Source organism: Choloepus didactylus, chromosome 20 (genome assembly GCF_015220235.1).
Source record: "Choloepus didactylus isolate mChoDid1 chromosome 20, mChoDid1.pri, whole genome shotgun sequence".
Taxonomy (NCBI): Eukaryota; Metazoa; Chordata; class Mammalia; order Pilosa; family Megalonychidae; genus Choloepus; species Choloepus didactylus.
Genome location: NC_051326.1, coordinates 49863168 through 49887570, shown reverse-complemented (window position 1 = coordinate 49887570; position 24403 = coordinate 49863168). Strand labels below are relative to the sequence as shown.

Genomic DNA, 24403 nt, shown 5'->3' with positions numbered 1-24403 from the left:
CGTAAATGTCTATGCACCCAATCAAGGTGCCACAAAATACATGAGAGAAACACTGGCAAAACTAAAGGAAGCAATTGATGTTTCCACAATAATTGTGGGAGACTTCAACACATCACTCTCTCCTATAGATAGATCAACCAGACAGAAGACCAATAAGGAAATTGAAAACCTAAACAATCTGATAAATGAATTAGATTTAACAGACATATACAGGACATTACATCCCAAATCACCAGGATACACATACTTTTCTAGTGCTCATGGAACTTTCTCCAGAATAGATCATATGCTGGGACATAAAACAAGCCTCAATACATTTAAAAAGATTGAAATTATTCAAAGCACATTCTCTGACCACAATGGAATACAATTAGAAGTCAATAACCATCAGAGACTTAGAAAATTCACAAATACCTGGAGGTTAAACAACACACTCCTAAACAATCAGTGGGTTAAAGAAGAAATAGCAAGAGAAATTGCTAAATATATAGAGACGAATGAAAATGAGAACACAACATACCAAAACCTATGGGATGCAGCAAAAGCAGTGCTAAGGAGGAAATTTATAGCACTAAACGCATATATTAAAAGGAAGAAAGAGCCAAAATCAAAGAACTAATGGATCAACTGAAGAAGCTAGAAAATGAACAGCAAACCAATCCTAAACCAAGTAGAAGAAAAGAAATAACAAGGATTAAAGCAGAAATAAATGACATAGAGAACAAAAAAACAATAGAGAGGATAAATATCACCAAAAGTTGGTTCTTTGAGAAGATCAACAAGATTGACAAGCCCCTAGCTAGACTGACAAAATCAAAAAGAGAGAAGACCCATATAAACAAAATAATGAATGAAAAAGTGACATAAATGCAGATCCTGAAGAAATTAAAAAAATTATAAGAGGATATTATGAACAACTGTATGGCAACAAACTGGATAATGTAGAAGAAATGGACAATTTCCTGGAAACATATGAACAACCTAGACTGACCAGAGAAGACATAGAAGACCTCAACCAACCCATCACAAGCAAAGAGATCCAATCAGTCATCAAAAATCTTCCCACAAATAAATGCCCAGGGCCAGATGGCTTCACAGGGGAATTCTGCCAAACTTTCCAGAAAGAACTGACACCAATCTTACTCAAACTCTTTCAAAACATTGAAAAAAATGGAACACTACCTAACTCATTTTATGAAGCGAACATCAATCTAATACCAAAACCAGGCAAAGATGCTACAAAAAAGGAAAACTACCGACCAATCTCCCTAATGAATATAGATGCAAAAATCCTCAACAAAATACTTGCAAATCGAATCCAAAGACACATTAAAAAAATCATACACCATGACCAAGTGGGGTTCATTCCAGGCATGCAAGGATGGTTCAACATAAGAATATCAATCAATGTATTACAACACATTAACAAGTCAAAAGGGAAAAATCAATTGATCATCTCAATAGATGCTGAAAAAGCATTTGACAAAATCCAACGTCCCTTTTTGATAAAAACACTTCAAAAGGTAGGAATTGAAGGAAACTTCCTCAACATGATAAAGAGCATATATGAAAAACCCACAGCCAGCATAGTACTCAATGGTGAGAGACTGAAAGCCTTCCCTCTAAGATCAGGAACAAGACAAGGATGCCCACTGTCACCACTGTTATTCAACATTGTGCTGGAAGTGCTAGCCAGGGCAATCCGGCAAGACAAAGAAATAAAAGGCATCCAAATTGGAAAAGAAGAAGTAAAACTGTCATTGTTTGCCGATGATATGATCTTATATCTAGAAAACCCTGAGAAATCGACGATACAGCTACTAGAGCTAATAAACAAATTTAGCAAAGTAGCAGGATACAAGATTAATGCACATAAGTCAGTCATGTTTCTATATGCTAGAAATGAACAAACTGAAGAGACACTCAAGAAAAAGATACCATTTTCAATAGCAACTAAAAAAATCAAGTACCTAGGAATAAACTTAACCAAAGATGTAAAAGACCTATACAAAGAAAACTACATAACTCTACTAAAAGAAATAGAAGGGGACCTTAAAAGATGGAAAAATATTCCATGTTCATGGATAGGAAGGCTAAATGTCATTAAGATGTCAATTCTACTCAAACTCATCTACAGATTCAATGCAATCCCAATCAAAATTCTAACAACCTACTTTGCAGACTTGGAAAAGCTAGTTATCAAATTTATTTGGAAAGGGAAGATGCCTCGAATTGCTAAAGACACTCTAAAAAAGAAAAACGAAGTGGGAGGACTTACACTCCCTGACTTTGAAGCTTATTATAAAGCCACAGTTGCCAAAACAGCATGGTACTGGCACAAAGATAGACATATAGATCAATGGAATTGAATTGAGAATTCAGAGATAGAACCTCAGATCTATGGCCGACTGATCTTTGATAAGGCCCCCAAAGTCACTGAACTGAGCCATAATGGTCTTTTCAACAAATGGGGCTGGGAGAGTTGGATATCCATATCCAAAAGAATGAAAGAAGACCCCTACCTCACCCCCTACACAAAAATTAACTCAAAATGGACCAAAGATCTCAATATAAAAGAAAGTACCATAAAACTCCTAGAAGATAATGTAGGAAAACTTCTTCAAGACCCTGTATTAGGCGGCCACTTCCTAGACTTTACACCCAAAGCACAAGCAACAAAAGTGAAAATAGATAAATGGGAACTCCTCAAGCTTAGAAGTTTCTGCACCTCAAAGGAATTTCTCAAAAAGGTAAAGAGGCAGCCAACTCAATGGGAAAAAATTTTTGGAAACCATGTATCTGACAAAAGACTGATATCTTGCATATACAAAGAAATCCTACAACTCAATGACAATAGTACAGACAGCCCAATTATAAAAAGGGCAAAAGATATGAAAAGACAGTTCTCTGAAGAGGAAATACAAATGGCCAAGAAACACATGAAAAAATGTTCAGCTTCACTAGCTATTAGAGAGATGCAAATTAAGACCACAATGAGATACCATCTAACACCGGTTAGAATGGCTGCCATTAAACAAACAGGAAACTACAAATGCTGGAGGGGATGTGCAGAAATTGGAATTCTTATTCATTGTTGGTGGGACTGTATAATGGTTCAGCCACTCTGGAAGTCAGTCTGGCAGTTCCTTAGAAAACTAGATATAGAGCTACCATTCGATCCAGCGATTGCACTTCTCGGTATATACCCGGAAGATCGGAAAGGAGTGACACGAACAGATATCTGCACGCCAATGTTCATAGCAGCATTATTCACAATTGCCAAGAGATGGAAACAACCCAAATGTCCTTCAACAGATGAGTGGATAAATAAAATGTGGTATATACACACGATGGAATACTACGCGGCAGTAAGAAGGAACGATCTAGTGAAACATATGACAACATGGATGACCTTGAAGACATAATGCTGAGCGAAATAAGCCAGGCATAAAAAGAGAAATATTATATGCTACCACTAATGTGAACTTTGAAAAATGTAAAACAAATGGTTTATAATGTAGAATGTAGGGGAACTAGCAGTAGAGAGCAATTAAGGAAGGGGGAACAATAATCCAAGATGAACAGATAAGCTATTTAACGTTCTGGGGATGCCCAGAAATGACTATGGTTTGTTAATTTCTGATGGATATAGTAGGAACAAGTTCACAGAAATGTTGCTATATTATGTAACTTTCTTGGGGTAAAGTAGGAACATGTTGGAAGTTAAGCAGTTATCTTAGGTTAGTTGTCTTTTTCTTACTCCCTTGTTATGGTCTCTTTGAAATGTTCTTTTATTGTATGTTTGTTTTCTTTTTAACTTTTTTTTTCATACAGTTGATTTAAAAAAGAAGGGAAAGTTAAAAAAAAAAAGAAAAAGAAAAACAAGGAAAAAAAAAAAAGATGTAGTGCCCCCTTGAGGAGCCTGTGGAGAATGCAGGGGTATTCGCCTACCCCACCTCCATGGTTGCTAACATGACCACAGACATAGGGGACTGGTGGTTTGATGGGTTGAGCCCTCTACCACAGGTTTTACCCTTGGGAAGACGGTTGCTGCAAAGGAGAGGCTAGGCCTCCCTATATTTGTGCCTAAGAGTCTCCTCCTGAATGCCTCTTTGTTGCTCAGATGTGGCCCTCTCTCTGTGGCTAAGCCAACTTGAAAGGTGAAATCACTGCCCTCCCCCCTACGTGGGATCAGTCACCCAGGGGAGTGAATCTCCCTGGCAACGTGGAATATGACTCCCGGGGAGGAATGTAGACCCGGCATCGTGGGACGGAGAACATCTTCTTGACCAAAAGGGGGATGTGAAAGGAAATGAAATAAACTTCAGTGGCAGAGAGATTCCAAAACGAGCCGAGAGATCACTCTGGTGGGCACTCTTACGCACCCTTTAGACAACCCTTTTTAGGTTCTAAAGAATTGGGGTAGCTGGTGGTGGATACCTGAAACTATCAAACTGCAACCCAGAACCCATGAATCTCGAAGACAGTTGTATAAAAATGTAGCTTATGAGGGGTGACAATTGGATTGGGAAAGCCATAAGGACCACACTCCACTTTGTCTAGTTTATGGATGGATGTGTAGAATAGTAGGGGAAGGAAACAAACAGACAAAGGTACCCAGTGTTCTTTTTTACTTCAATTGCTCTTTTTCACTCTAATTATTATTCTTGTTATTTTTGTGTGTGTGCTAATGAAGATGTCAGGGATTGATTTAGGTGATGAATGTACAACTATGTAATGGTACTGTAAACAATCGAAAGTGCAATTTGTTTTGTATGACTGCGTGGTATGTGAATATATCTCAATAAAATGATGATTAAAAAAAAAGCAATATATAAACACATTGCTGATTGCTGTATGATGAAGAAAAATTCAATTCGAAATGAGGTAAATGATCTAAAATGTATCCTTTTTACTGTAGTGATGAGACCCATAGCTAACTGGAATTTCCATCCAAAATCTCTTTTTAACCATCTGATTTATATTAGCACTATCCTTATGTACTCCTAAGCTAAAAAGCATAAGTCCAGTTTTTCCAACTAACTATAAATAGAAGAGGTATAAACAGATAATGTAAGATAAAAAATGTGATAACCTATAAGCAATGTATTTCAGAAACTGGGGATCAGAGGTCTAAAAGTAGTTTAGAAAGACTTGTTGGAAGACTAAAGTATTTGTGAACTTATTGGTCTACTGAAGATGAGAGGAAAATGATTTGTTTTTTAACTTTTAGATCATATTCTTATAAATTATAGACTTGGGATGTGATTAATATCTTTTGTAGATTATCTAAATTTGCTAGGTATAATTTGATGATTGTAATCATCTAACCCTTACATTTTCAATATTCTTTTCTGTCTTGGAGTTATGGTTGATGCAGTTTATATACATATAAGATATACATGTAAGATGACCAATTCTGTAAAGTCTGGTCAAGGGCCATGAATATGGATACTTTGGACTCCTCTACATCTCTCAGACACCCTTCATATCAGTTAATACACAAGCGAATAGTCAGTCCAGGATGGATTCAAAAATACATCCATGAACTCTTAAGAATTTCATGACTTGTCCTTTCTGATAAAACTAGTTCACAGAGAATATACTACCAAATCCATTATGGGTTATAACTACATTCACTATGTCAACTCTTCCTTATGATAAGTTCTCCAAATTTCTCTTTCTTTATTATTCAAGTTAACCTCTATATCTTACCTCTATACCTTATTCCTTTTAACAACTGGCTCTTACAGCAGTCTACAGATGCATTTTGCAGATTATTTGATACTAATAAAGTTTAATGAAAAGAGGCTTCACATATTTATCATTGTTTGATATATTAAAAAAAATAGTCCTTATCTCCTATATGTCTAACTTAGAAAGATAGTTTTTTTACGGAGTTGGGGAAGGGCTACATTAGTACCTAATTTTGCCAAGTGTAAACACTGATATAGTAATATCTGGATTCTAGGTGGCTGGAGTAATAAAGTGTTAACCATTTACTACCCAATAAGAGTCATTTTATGCTATTTGCTGCTGTCCTAAGTTAATTTAGGACTTGCTCTCATATCACATCACTCCATCATTGATACAAACATACTTCTGAAGAAAAGTAAAAAAGTTATTTTAGGACAGGTCATGAGCTCCTGCACTAAATCTCAGGTAAGTAACCATCACTGTTTATAATGACGCTCAGTTCCTAATCCCCTCATCTTGGTGAGAAACACAATGTAGAGTGCTCCATTGATATACACCATACTGAGATCAGAATCTCTGAAGAGAAATGCAGAGATTTGAAAGGAAAAGAGACTTCCCTTCTAACAGCATAAGAGTTTGAGCCATTGTTAGACAGAATGATCATAAAATGTATCCTATAGTTGGAAATAATATACCTTAGTGTATAAGCTATGCATTTTATACTTCAAGATGCAAAAGCACCTGAGATTTATTTTCTTTCTATTAAAGAGGACATACCATTAGAAGTGGCTGCTTATTCCAGCTTCTTTCCTCTTACAAATACATACATACATACTTACATACCTATTTACATGCATTCATGAAATTAAAGGAGATAAGCAATGAATTTCTTAATACAGAAAGACTTTATACTTTAAATTTCTTAAGAGCAGCATAAAGTACATTAAAATAATTGAGGAAGATTTTGATAGATATTTGGAGGCAAAACATTTTGTTGCATGACTTAATTGCAAACTCCAAAGAGATTTTTAATCTAAATGGTCTTTCAAGTTCTCCCCCAGTCTTTAAATGTCCTGAAGGGCTTTACTATACCATATTGCAGAGCATTTGATTTCACTTTTTATGAAATCATAGTGCATTAAGTGCACCTAAGATGTAACTGCAAAATGTAGACTGAAATGCTGCTCTGTTGTTGTGCTCTGTGGCTTCATGATTCACTCATTTTTTCCCCTTCTCTTAAGCCATTTGAGTGCTGGCATCTCAAGCTCTAAAATTCATGCTGAAGATGGGTGGAAAGAATACAAATGCTTCATTGGAGCCAGACGCAGGCTGGGGCAGTTGCTGTCAATAAGATGAGGTTGAATGAAATGCATTGACAGTGCGATGAAGGAAGAGGCATTCTTCACTGCTGCAGAGCCCAGGAATACCTTACCTTAAGGGAAAAGCATTAGATTCTATACTCATCAACACAGTGGCCTGTCATTTCAGTGAGACACACCTACAGCGTCAGGTAACCATTTGCTGCTGAAGTAACCTTTGCCTGTGTATGTGTGTGTGTGTGTGTGTGTGTTTGTGTGTGAATTTGCAGGTTCCCAAGTATCTAATACAGTGTGTATTTTCATAGACATGCACATATATGTAAGAAATGCATATGTAAGTAAATCTGTGATATAAAATATTGTGGCTTAGTACCATTTAGAGACTTCTTTCTTTTTTTAATGTAGGATGAGGTATTTGGAGGTACATTTTAAGTAAGAAAAACTTACTGATAACGCAATTAAGGTAAGGCAGAGAAATTCACAGGGAATAATTATTATATATGTGTGCATGCATATATATTACCTTCATTTGTTCTTTATTGTTATGGCGTTTGGATATATATTATACATAAAATATTATGTATTTATATCCTTAAATAGTGCACACAGGAGCTCACTATTTGACATAAGCACTTAAATTTTCATGCAAATTTTATTTTGCTTACTTTTTCAGAGGAATGCTTTGTCCTTTATAAAATGAAAAAACAAATCCCATTGTAATACAGTTACGGTTTTACAGTTCTATGATCTTTCCAGAGTCATCCTTTACTCCATAGTGACCACACAACCTGAAGAAGTGTCCTTAACCAGCGTGGCTGATTGTCTGGGAAGCTCAGGATCAGTGTCTCAGAGACAGGAAAATACACGCTCCCATTTTTTTTGCCACTGACTGTAAATGATTCCCTATTCTTTGCTCCACAGAACATCCGATGTGGTGCCCAATCAGCTGAAAAAAGCTGCACAGACGTCATTAGTTCTGTGTGTGTGTGTGAGAGAGAAAGAGAGAGAGAGACAGAGAGAGAGAGAGGAAGAGAGAGAGAAGACTGCAGCTGCTTCGCCGTGTGCCGAGTGGAGTCTCCATTAGGGCAGCTCTATTGATTTCTGATTCACACTGCAGCAACAGGGCTGGAGTGCAGGGGAAAATTCACATCTCAGAAATAGGAATTACTAAAGGCAAATATATAGTGAGAGGGAGATGTAGCTATACAGATATGTTTCTCATAAAAATAAAAACCATGTATCCGTTAGAAAAGGAACCAAAAAGGGGAATTTAAACAGCAAAATTGACAGATTGTTTATAATCTAGAGTAAAATGTATAGGAAGAATAAAGTATAATGAATTAAGAAACAGTCTTGTTTCTAATATATAAGCCGTTTTTTCATGAGAGTTGGTCTAATTTCCAGAATGCCTTCAAAAAAGAACTCTGAAAAATCTGACATAGATAATAAAAAGTACAGTTTATTTGAGGGTAGTCTTAAGCTATACCTGATTATCTGCAAAAATGTTGAAGATTTATTTTTAATAAATGTTAATTTATTGCCTCAGTTCGTCAGCTTTCATTTCTCTATTTTTAATGCCTTGTGTTGCATAATATCTAGCATACAGTAGCAGGCTGGTTGCAAATGCTTGAAACAAAAATAGGTTTTTTCATAGGCTGCATTTCAGCATGTCCAACTGTGAGTATGTGAAGCAGAGAGAGTTCTCTTGAGGTCTGTTGCCTAGGATTTGGTTAGAAATTATTGTATCTGGGGTGTAAAAAGGTTGCCTTGGTCTTTCAGGCAGCTTGAGTTTATACCTGGCCCCACTCACTACTCCAAGACCAATCCCTGCTGACTCCCACCTACCCCTACTCCCAAAGGAAAGACTGAAGTAAGTTCAGTTTTGCCATAATAGCATTGTTAGCTAGGCAGTCTGTATGTGAGCAGCAGAAAATCAGAAGAATCAAATAATTCACGGCCATCTCCCCCATCTCACATACACACATACATGAACACACATACATACGCCAACCCCAGCAGGTTAAGGGGAAAGAGGGTGATACCTTTTTAAAAAACGAAAGGCAGTAAGCCATTATTAGCAAGAGCTATATTGAGCATGCTTGCCAGACAGGCTGCAAAGCTCAGCTCCAGTTCCGCCCAGACATGTGCCTTGCCATTTTCATTTTAATCAGTCTGCTCAGGATGGCTGCTGATTCATTTTGCAGGATGTCCCCCTGGGAACCAAGGTGAAGCCTGAGGCGAGCTGCTATTGCATCAATGCAGCACAGCACATCAGAGAGAGCGAGGGAGGGAGAAAGAGGGGAAAGAAAGAGAAAAGAGTTCAGCCAGCACACTACATTTCAAATTTCAATATGTGTATTTTAAAGATCCTTCATGAACCCAAGTGCATTATATAAAATATAATGAAAGGAAAAGAAAAGAAAAAAAAAATATGTCACATTGTCGTTTAATTATCTACCCCCACCCGCCTTCATCCCCACCCCCAATTCCACAGAGTGGCTTAAAATTCTAGTATCCTTCTCGATCACTGCAAAACGCAATGCATATATTTTTTATTTACCTGATAACTAGCTGGGGCGGTATACCTGATTTAGCTGGAGACTTTGATTTGTAGGATTGACAACCTTATTATGCAGTGAGCTTATTATTGATATTATTCTGCTCTCGGTTGCCATGGCCACCTTGTGAGAGACATTCAATTTTCTCTCTTCCATCATCATTATCTATGAGGCCATCTGTTGTGGAAAATGAATTCAGCCTCATTTGCATGACTGATAAGCAATTTTTTTTTTTTTTTATCTATTTAACAGAAGGTCATATGCCGGGGATTTGGAGCTCGTGAAAAAAATGTGGAAAAAAAAAAGCATATCGAGAGGATGAGTGGGAGTGCGTGCATTAGGCGATGTATGTGGAAGTAAAACAGATCCCTTAGGCCTGCGAGCCTATCGCACTGCATTTGTCATTCCTGCCGGGGCGACATTTTTTTTTTCCCCTTAAGCTTCCGCACACCAAACAGAGTGAGGGAGCTTTTCCCTGCAGTCTTCTTGAAGCCCCCCTGATTTTTACTCGGTGTTGGTGGGTGTCTTTTAATTTTTTTTTTTTTTTTAATTCTCTGGAATATGGGGTATAATATCAATATTCACTGAAGACAAAAAGCAACCTTTTCTGCGTCTCGGTGGTATGCTCGCTCCTCATCCTTTCGAACTTGTGGAACAGGGTGTTCTTTTCTTTCTGTGTGTTTTGAGCCAGTGCAGTTACCATAATTGAACTTGCCTTTAACTTGTGAGCCGTTGTGGTGATGTTGTGAGGTATGTGATATTCATTAGGTTAATTCTTTCGACTTTAGTGGACAGTTGTTTTACCGGAGCTCAAGGGCTTATGCAACGTCCATTGTTTGCTCTTTTTTAAAGTTATTTTTACAGTATGGCTGGTAGTTGAAATGTTCCGGGGCTGGATAGGGTTTGTAATCCACAGAAGTCTGTCTTTAAAGCAAAATGGGTGTCCGGTTGCATGCCTTAACCGTGATGATGTTTATAAAAACTTGCTGCATGTACAGTGCTTGAATAATATGAGGATACTGAAACAACTTCCCAGAGACTTTACTGGATTACTTTATACTACAAATAAAGAAGATCATTTTAAACAAAGGCTGTTAAAAATATTAGATATTTTAGATATCTTGATGTAGTATAGTATTTGCATATTGATAAAAAGAAAATTGATTTATATTAAACTGAGAAACTCAAATAAAGATTTTTAGCCATAACTTAAATATTTGAAGTTATAGTAATGAAACAGTATTTAATTTATAGCAGTAACTTGCCTTCTGATGCATTTAAATGAAACTAAAAGTTCAAATGGTATTCTTCAGCTTCAAGATAGATCACAATAAAGCAATAAATATATATGCAGATATTCACTTAATAGTTAGCTATACAAAACATAGAAAAGAGATTTTGAATTTAGTATTTATTTAGCCATGAAAATTTCTTGCACCACTGAAACTAATCTATAGAATGTTTAGGTTATTTACTTTCTTAGACTAAAAATATTTTTCAAGATAAGAGCTTTTTGTGTTCAAATGTTTATAATTTTTACTGAACAAGATTAACTTTACAGACAGAAAGCCCTACCACCACCACCACTCTTATAAGCGTAAGGGGGTCATTTTAATTGTGCAACTTCATAAAAGTCATGTAGTTTTTAAAATCTTAAATAAAGGCATATCTTTCATACAGATAGAAAATTATTTTTAAAATAAAAAAGTTTCTGAACAATATTCCTTTTTGAAAAATAGTATATTACATTCCTATAAGTTTTCACCATTCAAGAACTTTGATTCCAAAGTGTTGATTATATATTGTAAATAGTAAGTGATACAGTCCAGAAAAAATGAAAGTTTGCTTTTTCTGATGGACTTAAAGGAAAGTATATGATTCTGTCACCTGAAGTGCAATAAGTCAATTGGTTCAAATCCTCCTTAAAGTTCTACTGTAAAAATAAGTTTTTTTTATTAAAGACAATAGACCTTTTTTGACATATTTGAATGGTAGTATCTTACTTGATGGCACTTTTTAAACTCTTGTCACACTATTATAGACTTCTTATGAGCATAGCAGTTGTTATATAATCCCTCTTTTTTAATCAGCCATTTTTTATATTTTAGCTCTAGTTTTATAGAAATAAATTCATTTTCAATATTAATTTCACACTTAAAAAGTTCAAAACAATAAAATCCTCATAGTTTACCAAGATCATTTAAAGTGGCATTAGTTTTCTCGGGGGACCATAGTTTAAGCAGCAGTAATATGATACCTGGATCTATATTACAATATGAAGGGCCATGCTGTTGCCTTTTGTTTAGTACATATAATCTTGAGATTTGTGAAGTGAAATTGTCAACTTCTGTAAAACCTAGGAGATATAAGGGTTTATTCTTCCTGTACTCCTCCCCCACCCCCCAAAAAAAGTTAATTACCAATCTTGGTTGGATTCTTCCTTGCCTCCCTGACATTTGACTGCTGTTAATTCACTGATTAATCTCATTAATGTGATTATAGTAGGATTTGGAGTTGGTTGCCATTGTTCTGTAGACAGTGCTATTCAGCCTGAGCACTTGCCACCTCATTCAGTTTTGCTGTGATTTTTCAAAGGCTGGTTGAGTGAGCTATTGTGAGAGAGGTTTCTCTGCCTTTCCCTTTCAGCACCAGGAGCTGTCCGCTGCTGATAGCAATTACATTCAGCAGTGACTGACTTCCTACTAGTTTACTGGCAATGTGAAAATGGCTCACTTTCATCACCTTAATGATTATGCTCCTTGAGATAGAAGTAGGAAAAGGTTTTATGGTCACAATTTGATGTTTTGAAAGTGGTGACAGCAAAGATATCTAATCTCTATGCCTGAAATTTTTGTTTTGTAAATACCTTCAAGCTGCCATTACATTAAAATTTTATCCTATTTTAAAATCCAAACCAACAAATTCATTAAAAATTACTTGTGTAATTGTGAGTTAAAAAATTGTAAACATTCTTTTGGCATGTGTATCAAACGGAAAATTTCTGTCCAAATATAAGTAATTATTACTATAATTTCATGTGTCAACAGATGAACTGGGATTATCTGATCTTACAGTAAGGCATAAAGTAAATGAGACACATAAATTTCAACTTCTCTTAAGTTAAACTTGTACCTTTCAGCAGAACTTATGCTAGTTTCATAAATATGTGTTGGATCTAGCTTTATGTGAGATCTATATTTAAGGTCTAATAATTTGTGACCATGTATGAGTGTTGTACAAATATTCCTAAAGAAAAATGAGTGCATAGTCTTCTTTGGGATTATAGAAATAGTATAAGCATGATTTTAGAAATATGTGGATATGCTCAGAGAATGAGCCTTTTTACATGTACTGCTTTAATTGTTTCTTTCTGCCATATTTTACCTTATTTATTTATTTATTTTCTACTGTCTTAGAATGTTTACATTTCATACCTTACTTTTAAATATATACAATTATTTCACTATCTAATGTTTGTATCAGTTTTCTATGCAAACTTTCCAAAGATTAAGGAAAAGAAAAGTTATTTTTCAATTTCAAAGCTTTTGAAAGTTTCCTTTTCATTAAAATGATGCCTAAAACTCATATTTAGAGTTCGTAATCTCATCATTTGTTAATCGACTTTTAAAAATCCACACATGTATGATAAAAAAATTCAATGACTTCCCAGTAAAAGTTCATTTTTTAAATAAATAATATTTTTAAAGTCACATGTATAAACTAGATACCCAACTTTACCTACAAGCCAACATAATTTGAGGGAGAAGCATTGTTTTGAAAATACTTCCTATCATCAAAAAGCCATTGTTTACTTATATAGTGAATACATTTTTAACTCAAACAACTTAAACTTTTATTTACCTTTAAATATTTTATGTAAAAAATCCACTGAGTGGAGTAAGAGGCAATAATAAGAAGTTGTTTGGTAATGACCACCTTGCCTTACAGTTGTTTGGCTCAGCTGGGTGTCCACTTTAGTCTAAGACCATAATTTCCAATCAAATGTATCTAGTACTTTGCCATAAAGTCTACTTTGATGTGAAGTCTCACCAGAACTCTGTCCAGGAAGAAAGTGAATGACAGATTCAGAAAGAGAGATATTCAGTTTTGCTAAGTTCTTATCTAAATTACCCTATGTTAAATTTAATTGCAATAATAGTATGGATTTTCTTGTTTTCAAGTTTTTAAAAGAGTCCTCATAAATGTTTGCTCTTTTTTTTTTTTTCCGGAAAACTGTGAGTAGCATATTCCTCAGAAAAGAGTAATAGAACAAACTTGAACAAAGACTTGAAAATGATTGACATTAATAAAGATATTTTTTATCAAGTTAAGTTTCATCATACTTGATTTTTCCCCACTGTATTATACCTGATATTTTCTACACTTATTCCAAACTGAACTTAAAAAATAAAGATACCACAAACTTTAAGACCAAAATAGTATAGGTTTTATTGGGGGGAGAGAAATCATATCTAAAAAGCATATGTCTAAAAAATATTCTAAATTGACATACCCTACACATAAAATATTTCCTTTAAGGACCCAAGCTTGTATCAAGAAATAATACTAGACACTCTACTTTTACAATAATTTATTGCATGATTTTTTGGTACCAGATTACTTAAGGTAATAGCTATACATTTTTTTCCATCAGTAGGCTATGTTTCAATGTAATGTGGTTTCAGTTTGGAGTATGCTTTTTGTCCTGTCTTTCTGCCTTGCTGCTCACTCTCTCTCTTGCACTCTCTCCTTTCTTTCTTTCTCTTTCCTGTCCTCTCTTTTTAACTCTAGCCCTATTTGTCTCTTTTTGCCTCCCTCTCTTTTCTCTGTGTGTTTCACACCTGCATTGTTCAAGCACACACAATGATTTTTCTATGCATGTTTCCACAATGAAATGGTTTTGAGCTTTGACATCATAATGAGTCCTCAGGGTATCTGTAGAAGTAATCAGAGATGGCAGAGAAAATTTAAGTCAGGTGTTATAAAACTAGAAAGAATGCACAAATGCTTATTTATTATATGAAGAAATCCTGATAAACATTGCCATATTGGACTGTTCTGTTGGGAAAATTTTTCCAAAATGTATGTCTTTTAAAAAAAATTCCTACTCCCCATGTGGTGATTATCCAAAAAGTTAAGAGGAGGAAGAAAATATTTTAGTTTAAGTGTAAGGGGTATCGCTGTAAGAAGACTCAGAATGTTACAGGATATTCTCTTATGCTTGTCTGGATTTCAGACTGCAGTGATTTCTGGCAGGGCTAGATGGGAAGGGAATTGTAACCTCTGTCGTCCCCAGCATGTCTGGTCTCAACACGTCAGGCAAGAGGGATTACCTTTGAGAGCTAGAATAAGGTGTTCTTGTTAACTTACTACTTCTGTGTCGGTCCTCCCCACGGAAACCACAGTCAGCATTGTCTTCTGTGGAAAACCTGCAGTGGTTTATCACGACTGGTGGTTCTAAGAAGCCTTAGACTAGCACTGTAGACAGTGAGCTAACAGTGTGAAGGCTCTGGAGGATAAGGGTTAGGAGAATGGTAATATATAGGGAAATGCAATCAACATGTGTGATGGTTTCTTCATGGCAGCAATAGCCCTGTGTGTGTGGAGAAATAGTCTGCTGAACAGGATTTTGCTGGATGGTCACCAGCTCTTCTACAAAAAGGTACCTGTTTCCTTTCATTTTAAAGGTTAAAGATGATCTTTAATTTGTCTGGTTGTTGCAACTCAGAATTATTTCAAATGTTTTCTGGGTCCTTCCACAAATAATGTTTCCTTGCATGCTTGACTCTCTTCAGTTTTTATTTGATTACAAATCAGTACACTTCTTAAAATCACATGGTTATTATACAAATGAGCCAACAATGGAACCTTCTTCATTACAGTACCATTGTGGGGCATAAGATATATCTGCATGCTGCCAGGAGTTGTTGTTAAACATGAGTCTGTGTATGAAAGGCTCGTTTCCATGGAGGAGGGGTGGGGAAGTGTTAAAGTCGCCTTTATGATTTAATGCAGCCTTTCATAGTGGTGTTATAAGAGAGAGATTTGGAAAGAGTGGAATGGTATAGTTACCACCAAAGTAAAATCATTTATTGCTTGTCTCGAGAAGCCATGTAAAAAATCAGCACTTTTTATTTTTACTGGAAAAATGCTAATAAAAGCCATATATCTATGTTCTCTTTTGTATTTTTAAAATTGTATTGGGTCTTGTCTTGCCAGAAGAAAGTTTTCCTGATTTTTTTCTTCAAGCAACACTAAAAGGTTGATAATGTTTAACTTTCTTAAATGAATAGTTCTGTGTCTTTTGTTTTAAAAGAAAATGATATACAAAGCTCATAATGAAACAGAATATAGTGTTGTTGGAGACCCGAAACAGATTTTAAGAATCAGTTGGAGTTAACTCTTCTGTAACTGTTCTCTTGTTTTAAGAAAGGCAGAGGAGGTTTTGGAACCTCCTGTTGTTTTGTTTTGATGTTAAGGAGCAGTACAATTTAAAATGTTGTAGGTTCAGATGACTTTTGTGAGGTTTCTTTGGCCACGGCATGAATTTACCATAATATCAGTGATAGAGGAGATATTTGTAGATATATTACCTAGCCGGTAGCTGTTAACGGCCTGACTCTGGTATTTACAGTTCTCATCTATTACATTAAATACAGCACTGCACATGATACACATTCTGCTCTAGAGATTTAGGGGCCTGTGCGTACAATGTAAGAAGCATACAGCATACATCCCAATCTTGTCTGTTGCAAGCTTAATAAACAGGAAGGTTAGAAATTATTGGTTTAATCCACAGCTATAGCTTGAAAAATTCCTAGCTCAGCGATGAAGTTCTCCCACATATTAGGACTTGGGGAAATGGATATGTTTTGTATTGCTTAAAGGATGCAGCCTGAGACAGGGTAAGTCAGCAATATGCTACTGATTTTATTCTGCTGCAGTAATGTGGTCTCTAAGGGAACTTGTGCTTGATGCATACAACCCAGGCAGGGTTTTTTGTAGCCCATCGCCTGTCTGTCTGCTGCTTTAAATGGAGGCTACACTTGATCCATCAGGCAGGGAGCTGCACGCATGCCCATCTTTTCTGTCGTTTAGTGGTGTCAACTTATTAATTTCCGTCTTCGACTTCAGCCCTGTTAGTTTCCTGTCTAAAAGCATTATTACTTTTGTCCATGTGGCAAAATAATTAGCATACAGATGAGAAGTGGCCCCGTGTCTGAGCGCCGATAGAAAGAGAAGATGTGCAGTGAAAAGTTGATTGGATGAATGGAGAACAAATGGTGGGCGTTCAAAAGCATTAGGAGAGTTTTGTAGTCGTGAAGCAGATTTGTAAATTTTCTGGGTGAATCTCTAAGATGGAAGACAGGGGTGGCTGCTGTTGGAGTGATTGCTTGTCAGACTCTGGCCTATCTGAAGGTGCCAAATTGGACTGCAGAAGGAGATAATTCATTTGGACTACTTTGTTTTGCTGTTCTTCACGTTTCTCTTTGACATTCTCTCAAGGTAAATATGTCCTGTTCTCCCTGTTGTTTCCTGAGTGTTTGCTCCTCTTCCCAAAGTGGAACAAAGTTCAACTCCTTATGGTCAGTAACAAAAGAAAAGGCATTTGTTGCCGGTTTGGGGGAGCCGCTTCATTCATCTTCCTGTGCATATGTCTGAAGTGAAAATTAACTGTTTAGTGATTATTGTTTTCAGAAAATTACAGCAGCCATTATTAAATGTGTTTAATTAATATTTTCTGAAACAGCAAATCCAGACCAGCAAAATTAGCAAATGTCGTTTCAATTAAAGCCCAGACATAATTAGTTTTGATTGGTATATATTTTTCCTAGCTGGAAGATTTTAGCTCATTTTACGAGCAACCTACTAAAGACTGAAATTTCTCTTGATCTGTAGAATCTGCAGATTAGAAATATTAAAATTAGCAAAACTCTGATACTCTTAGGTATTTGAAGAAAAAAGGAGAGATTATTTTTACAAATCAGTCTTCTGAAGATTTTCTGTGACAGTAGCAAAAAATCCTGCTAGAATTTTAATTTTGTAATGTGACACATTTTTCTTATATAATTCTATGACTGTACTACTGCAATAGGGGTGTTTTAATATTTGGCTAAGTATACTTCTATACTTCCATCTCGGGGAATTCACTGATAAATAGTTCTGTCCTGCCTTAGCAATTTCTACTGTCTTTAAGGCAAGGTTTTCATTTTAACTGACCTAGTTATTTCATCTGCTTTTAAGGTAAAACTTAAGGTAAAATTATTATTGTTTAAATGCCTTTTTATGGTTTTCTGAACATTTAACATCACTTAATGATTTTATTTTGTTTTGATTTGAGGCTTTTTTAAGAGTTGCTACACTTGAGATGTTTGCTCTAGACAATGACAGTGAATATTTGATAGAAAATCCAACTTTTTCTTTGTTTTTCTTTTATTAAAAAAAAAAACTACGTATTTCCAAGAGAGAAAAAAAACTACCTTCAATGAACCAAAACCTCAAACATAACATATTGCAAAACATATTAACCCTTCATATGGTGCTGCTGACACTTTGTTTTGATCACTTCTCTCCTCATACTTCAAGTTTCTGAGCACTCCCACTGAGCTTCTTTGCATAATTAGTGAATTTTCTATTTTTTAATCAATGTATATATCTATATATAAATATATACATATACAATGAATCAAATATTTTTCTATTTCGTTTTCAAATTTGCCGGTAAACTAGAAAGAGAAAACAATTGAGTGTTTTTTTAATTTTATTTCTAACAGTATTAATTACCAAAATGATCTCAAATATTCATGAACTCTTACCCAAAGAAATGATTATATTATTTTCCATTGCTATATCTCATTTTAGAGTTGAGCCAAGTTTTATGCTATTAAAATAACTCCATTTAGTTTTATGCTAGTGCATAACTTTCTTGAGGGTAAAATATCAGCATTCAGTTTTTATCCTCAATGTGTCCATTTAAAAACAGAAGGAAATATTGAGCGTTACCTAGCCACAATTCTTTCTTTGTGCTTGGCTGCCTTTCAGAGGTATAGTACAGCTTTTTTTTTTTTTTAAGGGACCAAAATTATGTCATATTAGTTTCCAGTTGGCAGAGTTACTTCATGCCACTTTCTGTCACATTAGTTCTCAGGCACAGTTGAGTTGAGAAGGGCTTGTATTCAAAGACAATGAGAGATCCCAGAGCTGGAAACGTGGAGATGTGTACCTGACTGGGCTAACAGAAAATGTGATTTCTAAGGGAATTTTTTTTTAATTTGGCCCTCAGTTTCAATATCAACTTTAGAAAAGAAAAAGCCTTTCATAGCAAATTTTCTCAGCAATAAATGAGATCCCAAATATCAGGGCACACTGAATTAATTGCTCTGTGTGGAGAGTGGTGGTTGGTATATGGGGCATTTATTATCTCAACAGGGTCTGTTCTGTGTCATGGGTGCTACATATTCCATTGCTTTAGTAGTGCTCCCAGTGATTGTTAATAAATATATGTAAACATTTTTTCTTTCAAAATTTTATTTGACCTTCTTTTCTTTAGAGTTCTGTACTATGATGCATTTTTGCACTCTTGGGGGTAATAATATAGTTATCTTTTCAATGTTCCTGTGAGTGCATGAATATATGTATTTTTAAAAACTATCAAGATGAAGATGTAGTGTATGAGGTTACAATATTTGAGCCGCTGGGTTAGTATGTGTACTATGTAAATCTGTTTTAGGTATATTCGTGCAATCATTAATATAGTTGAAAGGAACTTTGACTCAATATTATATACTTGACAGCCTTTTACTAAAATCTGAATGCCTAGATAGTACACTAGTCTTGCTTTAAAGAAAATTACCTCGAGAATATTGGACTTTTCCCCGAGAAATTTTCAGATGTGAAATGTTAGGCATAGGTCTCCAAATCAAACAGCTCAGAAATTAATGATTAATGGTGGGGAGATTCCTTGTAGTACATTGACACACATTTTCGTTATAGGATTTCGGGCTCAGCCACTGTTCAGAGAAGTGCCTTCATACCATTATCTCAACCTAGCATCAGAACAGTGGATTTTCATGAAACTGAATGGAATAGTTTTTTTGTTTATTTAAGTCAGCATTTCCTCTCAACACCAGGGGCTACTTCCCTGGCCCTGAAACAATGAACACTTCTTAAAGACTGACTTTAAATTTGGTCCAATTGTCCCTGCCTTGAACATGTATTCCACTAGTCTGTGCCATCTGAACAGAAGCTAAAAACACGGAGAATTGTCGCCATGAAACAATGCTAGCCAGAATGGTGGTGGAAATAATCAAGGCTGGAGGGCACCCCATAGAGAGACATCAAATCAAGTCTGCTCTGGAACTGTCTAGTAGATTGCGAACATTCGGAAATCAATGTTGCATCTGCTAGTGGACCCTCTGGTTCACTGAAACTCCCACCTGCCTAATGCAGCTGGGCAAGAGCTTTTCAGCAACCCATTTCCTTCAGGATAAATTTAATATGTCTTGAGGGCCAGGCACAAGCAAATTGATTCTTTCTCTGTATCAGGAAAACTCATAAACATCTGTAAGAACACAGATTTTTCAACAACCTCAGAATTAGGGGATGCTATTTTGTGATATATTTCAAGCCTACTCCCTTCATACCTCATGCCAGCATGGCATTTTTTAAATTAGGAAGTTGATTAAAAAGGGCACGGTGTACCACGGATGTATGTTCCTTTGGCACTTATCCAGCTGTTTGTTGTCTGGGTCATGGAAAGTGTTGCTCATCACCAGTTGCAGGAAAGGAGACTTGCAGGAAAGAAAGCATTATAAGACTAGGGGATGGTAAAAAATGGAATTGTCCTGGTGTCTGTGCTAATGGCAGTTGGTTGGAGTTTCATCTGTGTAAGCCTTTTCTGCAGACAGACTTGCTGGCTTCCTTCGTGAAACAGCGATCACTTGCACTTTGCAAATAACTTGGGAACATAGAGCAACTGGGTGTGTTAAACTGAGATATTATACAGTTTTGATTTTTCGGTAGACGATATGAGAGGCCATGATTGTTTCTGGATTCAAACCTATTCCTGACCTCATAACCTGTAGTGTTGTAGTAAATGGTGAGAAATAGCAGAATAGTGCTATGTTGTTTGTCTTCAAGAGTGACTGGTTTGGTTTTTAAAATTTTTTTTTTTTCTAAGGGAAATTCCTTTCTTCACTGGCTCCTTTTAGGGCTTGGAGTATATTATCAGAGGCATAAAATTTTATGCCTAATTGTAGTGTTCCTTTGGCTAATGTGGTGTGAATAAGTACCATGTTATGAATTTAACCCTGTCTGTCCCTCTCATTGTCTGAGCACTTTCCCAAGTCCAATTTTTACAAAAGAAAGTAAAATAAAACACCCACCAATGAGCTTTGACAAACTGCTGACACGGGGACCGCTGAGGGCAGATGCTCTGGGGCTTTTGCATTTAACTCTAGGGAGGTGGTTCAAGGTTAAAAATCAGGGAATTATCTTTTTCACCCCAGTGGGGTTTTTCAGCTGCTGGGATAGAGATTCTCTCTTTTGTTCTCCTTCCTTCTGACCCTACTTGCAAATTTATTAATTATTTTTAGACTGTGCATTTTAAGAGAGTTTGCTAACAAGAGTAGCTGTAGTAAGCAACAATAGTGGGCAGGCCAGGGGTTCCCCTTACCATTTTCTCCTGGATGGAAAAATATCAAAGTTAAAGCAGAAGGTATGACTTTTTAAAGCCAGTTCCTGCCTTTGTTCTTAGCACCATTAATTCATACAAAATGCATTTACTGAGTACCTACTATGTGCAGAGCCAAAAGGGACAGAACCAGTTAAGATAAATTCCTGCCCCAAACATCAATATATATAGATTGATTATAGAGATAGAGACAGAGATAGAGATAGAGACAGAGATATATACAAATTTCTGATCAAGGCTGGTCACAAATGCTTGTAGACTTACTTTTTCTTGAATATATTTTTAAATATATTAAACCACTTTTTTTGACTTAATAAAAATAAACTTCGATGATCCTTTCTTGGGTGATTAATACTTCAGGGTTCCTGGAGTTCATTCTGAAAATTAGTTCTCAGTTGCACAGCATTGTACATTCATATTTCTTTACTTAATTAAATACACGATTTGGGTTTATTGCCTTCTTTTAAAATCTAAACCTTTTGATGGTTCGAGATAGCCGGGTCCTCACTTGTCAGTGGTCTCTGTGTATAAGTTAGCCATCCCCTATTGTATACAGGGTGAGAATTGAAACATGCTTTTGCTTACCTGAGAATAAATGAAACAGTAAATAAAACACTATTTTAAGGAAAGCGCGGCAGGAAATGTCAGCTGTCTGTTTTGCAGTTTCCGAGCTGCAATTTCAAAGCTGTTGATCCCAGATATCAACAGCAGAATATTTGGATACAGTGTGGATAAACCTTAGATGCACTGATTCACCCTCCAAACAAACAGGAAGATCCCCCTGGTTGATGCCCACGCGCTTCTGACTTTTGTCTGTGACATAAGCAATACTAGCACAGTGCAGGCAGCTAGAGGAGGCAGCGGGCTTGGTCATTCCCCCTGCTCGCCATTGGCTGCAGAGGCATCAAAAGGAGAAGGAGAGGAGAATTCAAAGTAGAAATTGGCCACGCATTTCAGACTACTCAGATGACTATAGGTGCCATTTCCAATGAATCTGACTTCACTGAACATACCTGCCTGTTCAGAATTAAGATTTTTGCAATTAAATCCTGCAAAAGGAAAGTAAGGTTTGAATTTTCCCAGAGCCTGAAAATGTAAGTGGCTCAATCAAGCAGCCGTGTGTCTTTGATTAAAACAGAAACACCCGAGTTGCAAAGTGAGAAATGCTGGTCAGTGCTAGATATTGGTATATAACACAAAGAAAATCTTCGATAATTTGCTGAGCTAAATTTCAGACCAATTTATTATTTGCCCTTTGGTTAATGTGGCACATTGTGTACTGAATTAACATTTGAAAATTTCCACCGAATTTGTATTCTGAAGCTTCCAATGTCTTTTTGTAGTTCTTTTCATAGTCTTGAGAACAAGAATGGAGGTAGTTTCACCACACCAAATGTTTTTTAGTTAATATGCTGTTACTGGGATTTTGTTAGCTCAAAAACAGTCCTTTTCCCTGAGAGACCCACATCGACAGTGCAAGCCAAGAAATGTTGTGATCTGTTCTCCAGGGACAAGTTAATACACCTGTTTACAAATGGGCTGAGCCACCTGTTCATCTAGTTTTAAAGTTAATGATCAAAACAGTACCTGATCAAAGGGGTTGGTATGACTGAGAAGACGATAAAATGTTTGAGATAAAAGGTAACTCCTCATTTTTAGCACATGACATTTCAATATGTGTATGTTAAATTTCAAATAAGTTAGAAAATATGCTCAGCCTGGGATAAATATTCCAAATTATAAATATCAACATTCTAAGGTTTAGATCCTGAATGTGTGTAAATAGTATCATAACCAGCAACATTTTACATTTGGTGCTTTACATTGTCAAAATCCAATACATGCAGCTAAAACCAATTTTTTAGCTTCAAAGGCATTGCTGCAAGTTGGGAGTTGATGATTGGGCTCTCACATTAGAAAAATGGGCTTCTACATGAAAAGTCCAGGCAATATTTCCACACTTCTCTTCCTACCTCCAGTATGACACCTTCCCTAACTCCTTCCTGTCTTCCTGTTCTGATCCTCCAGGACTGGGAAAATGTTTGGATATATATGACACCACTGACTCTTTTAGTTGGCAATACCATCCCTATTTGCTCTGGCTCCTGGATTTTTATTTAACTAAGGGCAGAGCCATGAGGATCATTAAGAATTGTTTCTCTAAGTTTTTTGGCCTCTTCCAAGCAATCAGAGACACTGCCTGGTTGGGTTATGTCACCTAGATTACACATGAGCTACACATTTGTGAGTCATTCTCCATATATTAAAAATGATCAGTGACACTGTGATACTTCTCTTTTCCATTAACTTCTAGGAAAGGATTTTTACCTAATATTAAACATTTTAGCTGTTGCTGTTTTTTTTTTTTTTTTTTTTTTTTTTTTTTTTTTTGCCCTTTTAATTTTCTGAGTGAGGTTTTCCATCAATAGCTAAACTAGACAATGATACAGAGGTCACATGAAGTAGTCCAGGTCTGAGGTTTGGAGGACCTCAGTCTTACCTTAGTTCAGCTCCCCTTGTAATTTGGTGATGACTTTGAACAAACCATTTCAACCTTTCACATCTCAGTATCCTCATTTACAAGGAGGATTTGGACTTCATAATTTTTTAAATCTTTCAAGTTCTAATATTCTACGAGTCTATATGTTTGACATCTTCATGCAAGGACTGGTACAAAAAGGTGTTACTATATAAAGGTGGGGTAGGACCATTGAATTTTAGGTTCTGTCCTACTTCTCTTTTTCAGTTGTCATTTGGCAGAGAAGTACAGAAAGCAAATGTAACAGCCAACAAAATGGAGTATCCAGAGTTGGTGCCTTTGCTTGATTGATGGGATGTGATTCAGGATTACTAAAGTCAGCAGATGAGATACAATTCATATAATTAATGGCTTCTTGATCATCTAGAAAAATCCCTTCACTGTGTGTGAAACCCAGACAACTGAAACTGACAGCTGACACCAAACTTTCTCCTAAATTATTTTCTCTGCTAATTTTATTTATTTTATGACTATGGCTTTATTTTGCTTTACATAATTATTCCATAATGGCAACTATGTCATGAGATTCCCCAACAAAAATCATATCTGGCTGTATTATTACTGCCTTGCTTCTCTTGATGCAATCTGACTACTGTAT

General features: G+C 36.0%; 1 protein-coding gene across 19 annotated transcripts in view; it reads left to right on the top strand.

Annotated features, from left to right (window-relative positions):
- Window positions 1-6935: 6935 nt before the first annotated feature.
- Window positions 6936-24403, top strand: part of MYT1L (myelin transcription factor 1 like) — a 578669-nt gene continuing 561201 nt past the window's right edge. For 5 of the 19 annotated variants that reach the window (XM_037812735.1, XM_037812738.1, XM_037812726.1 and 2 more), the window contains exon 1: window positions 16790-17080. The gene's annotated coding sequence lies outside the window, so the exon portion shown is untranslated. Of the gene's footprint in view, window positions 7208-9968; window positions 10092-10208; window positions 10325-14637; window positions 14657-15002; window positions 15237-16312; window positions 16480-16789; window positions 17081-24403 lie in introns of those variants that run through there. The other 14 variants (XM_037812743.1, XM_037812741.1, XM_037812737.1 and 11 more) reach the window with 10 other exon arrangements.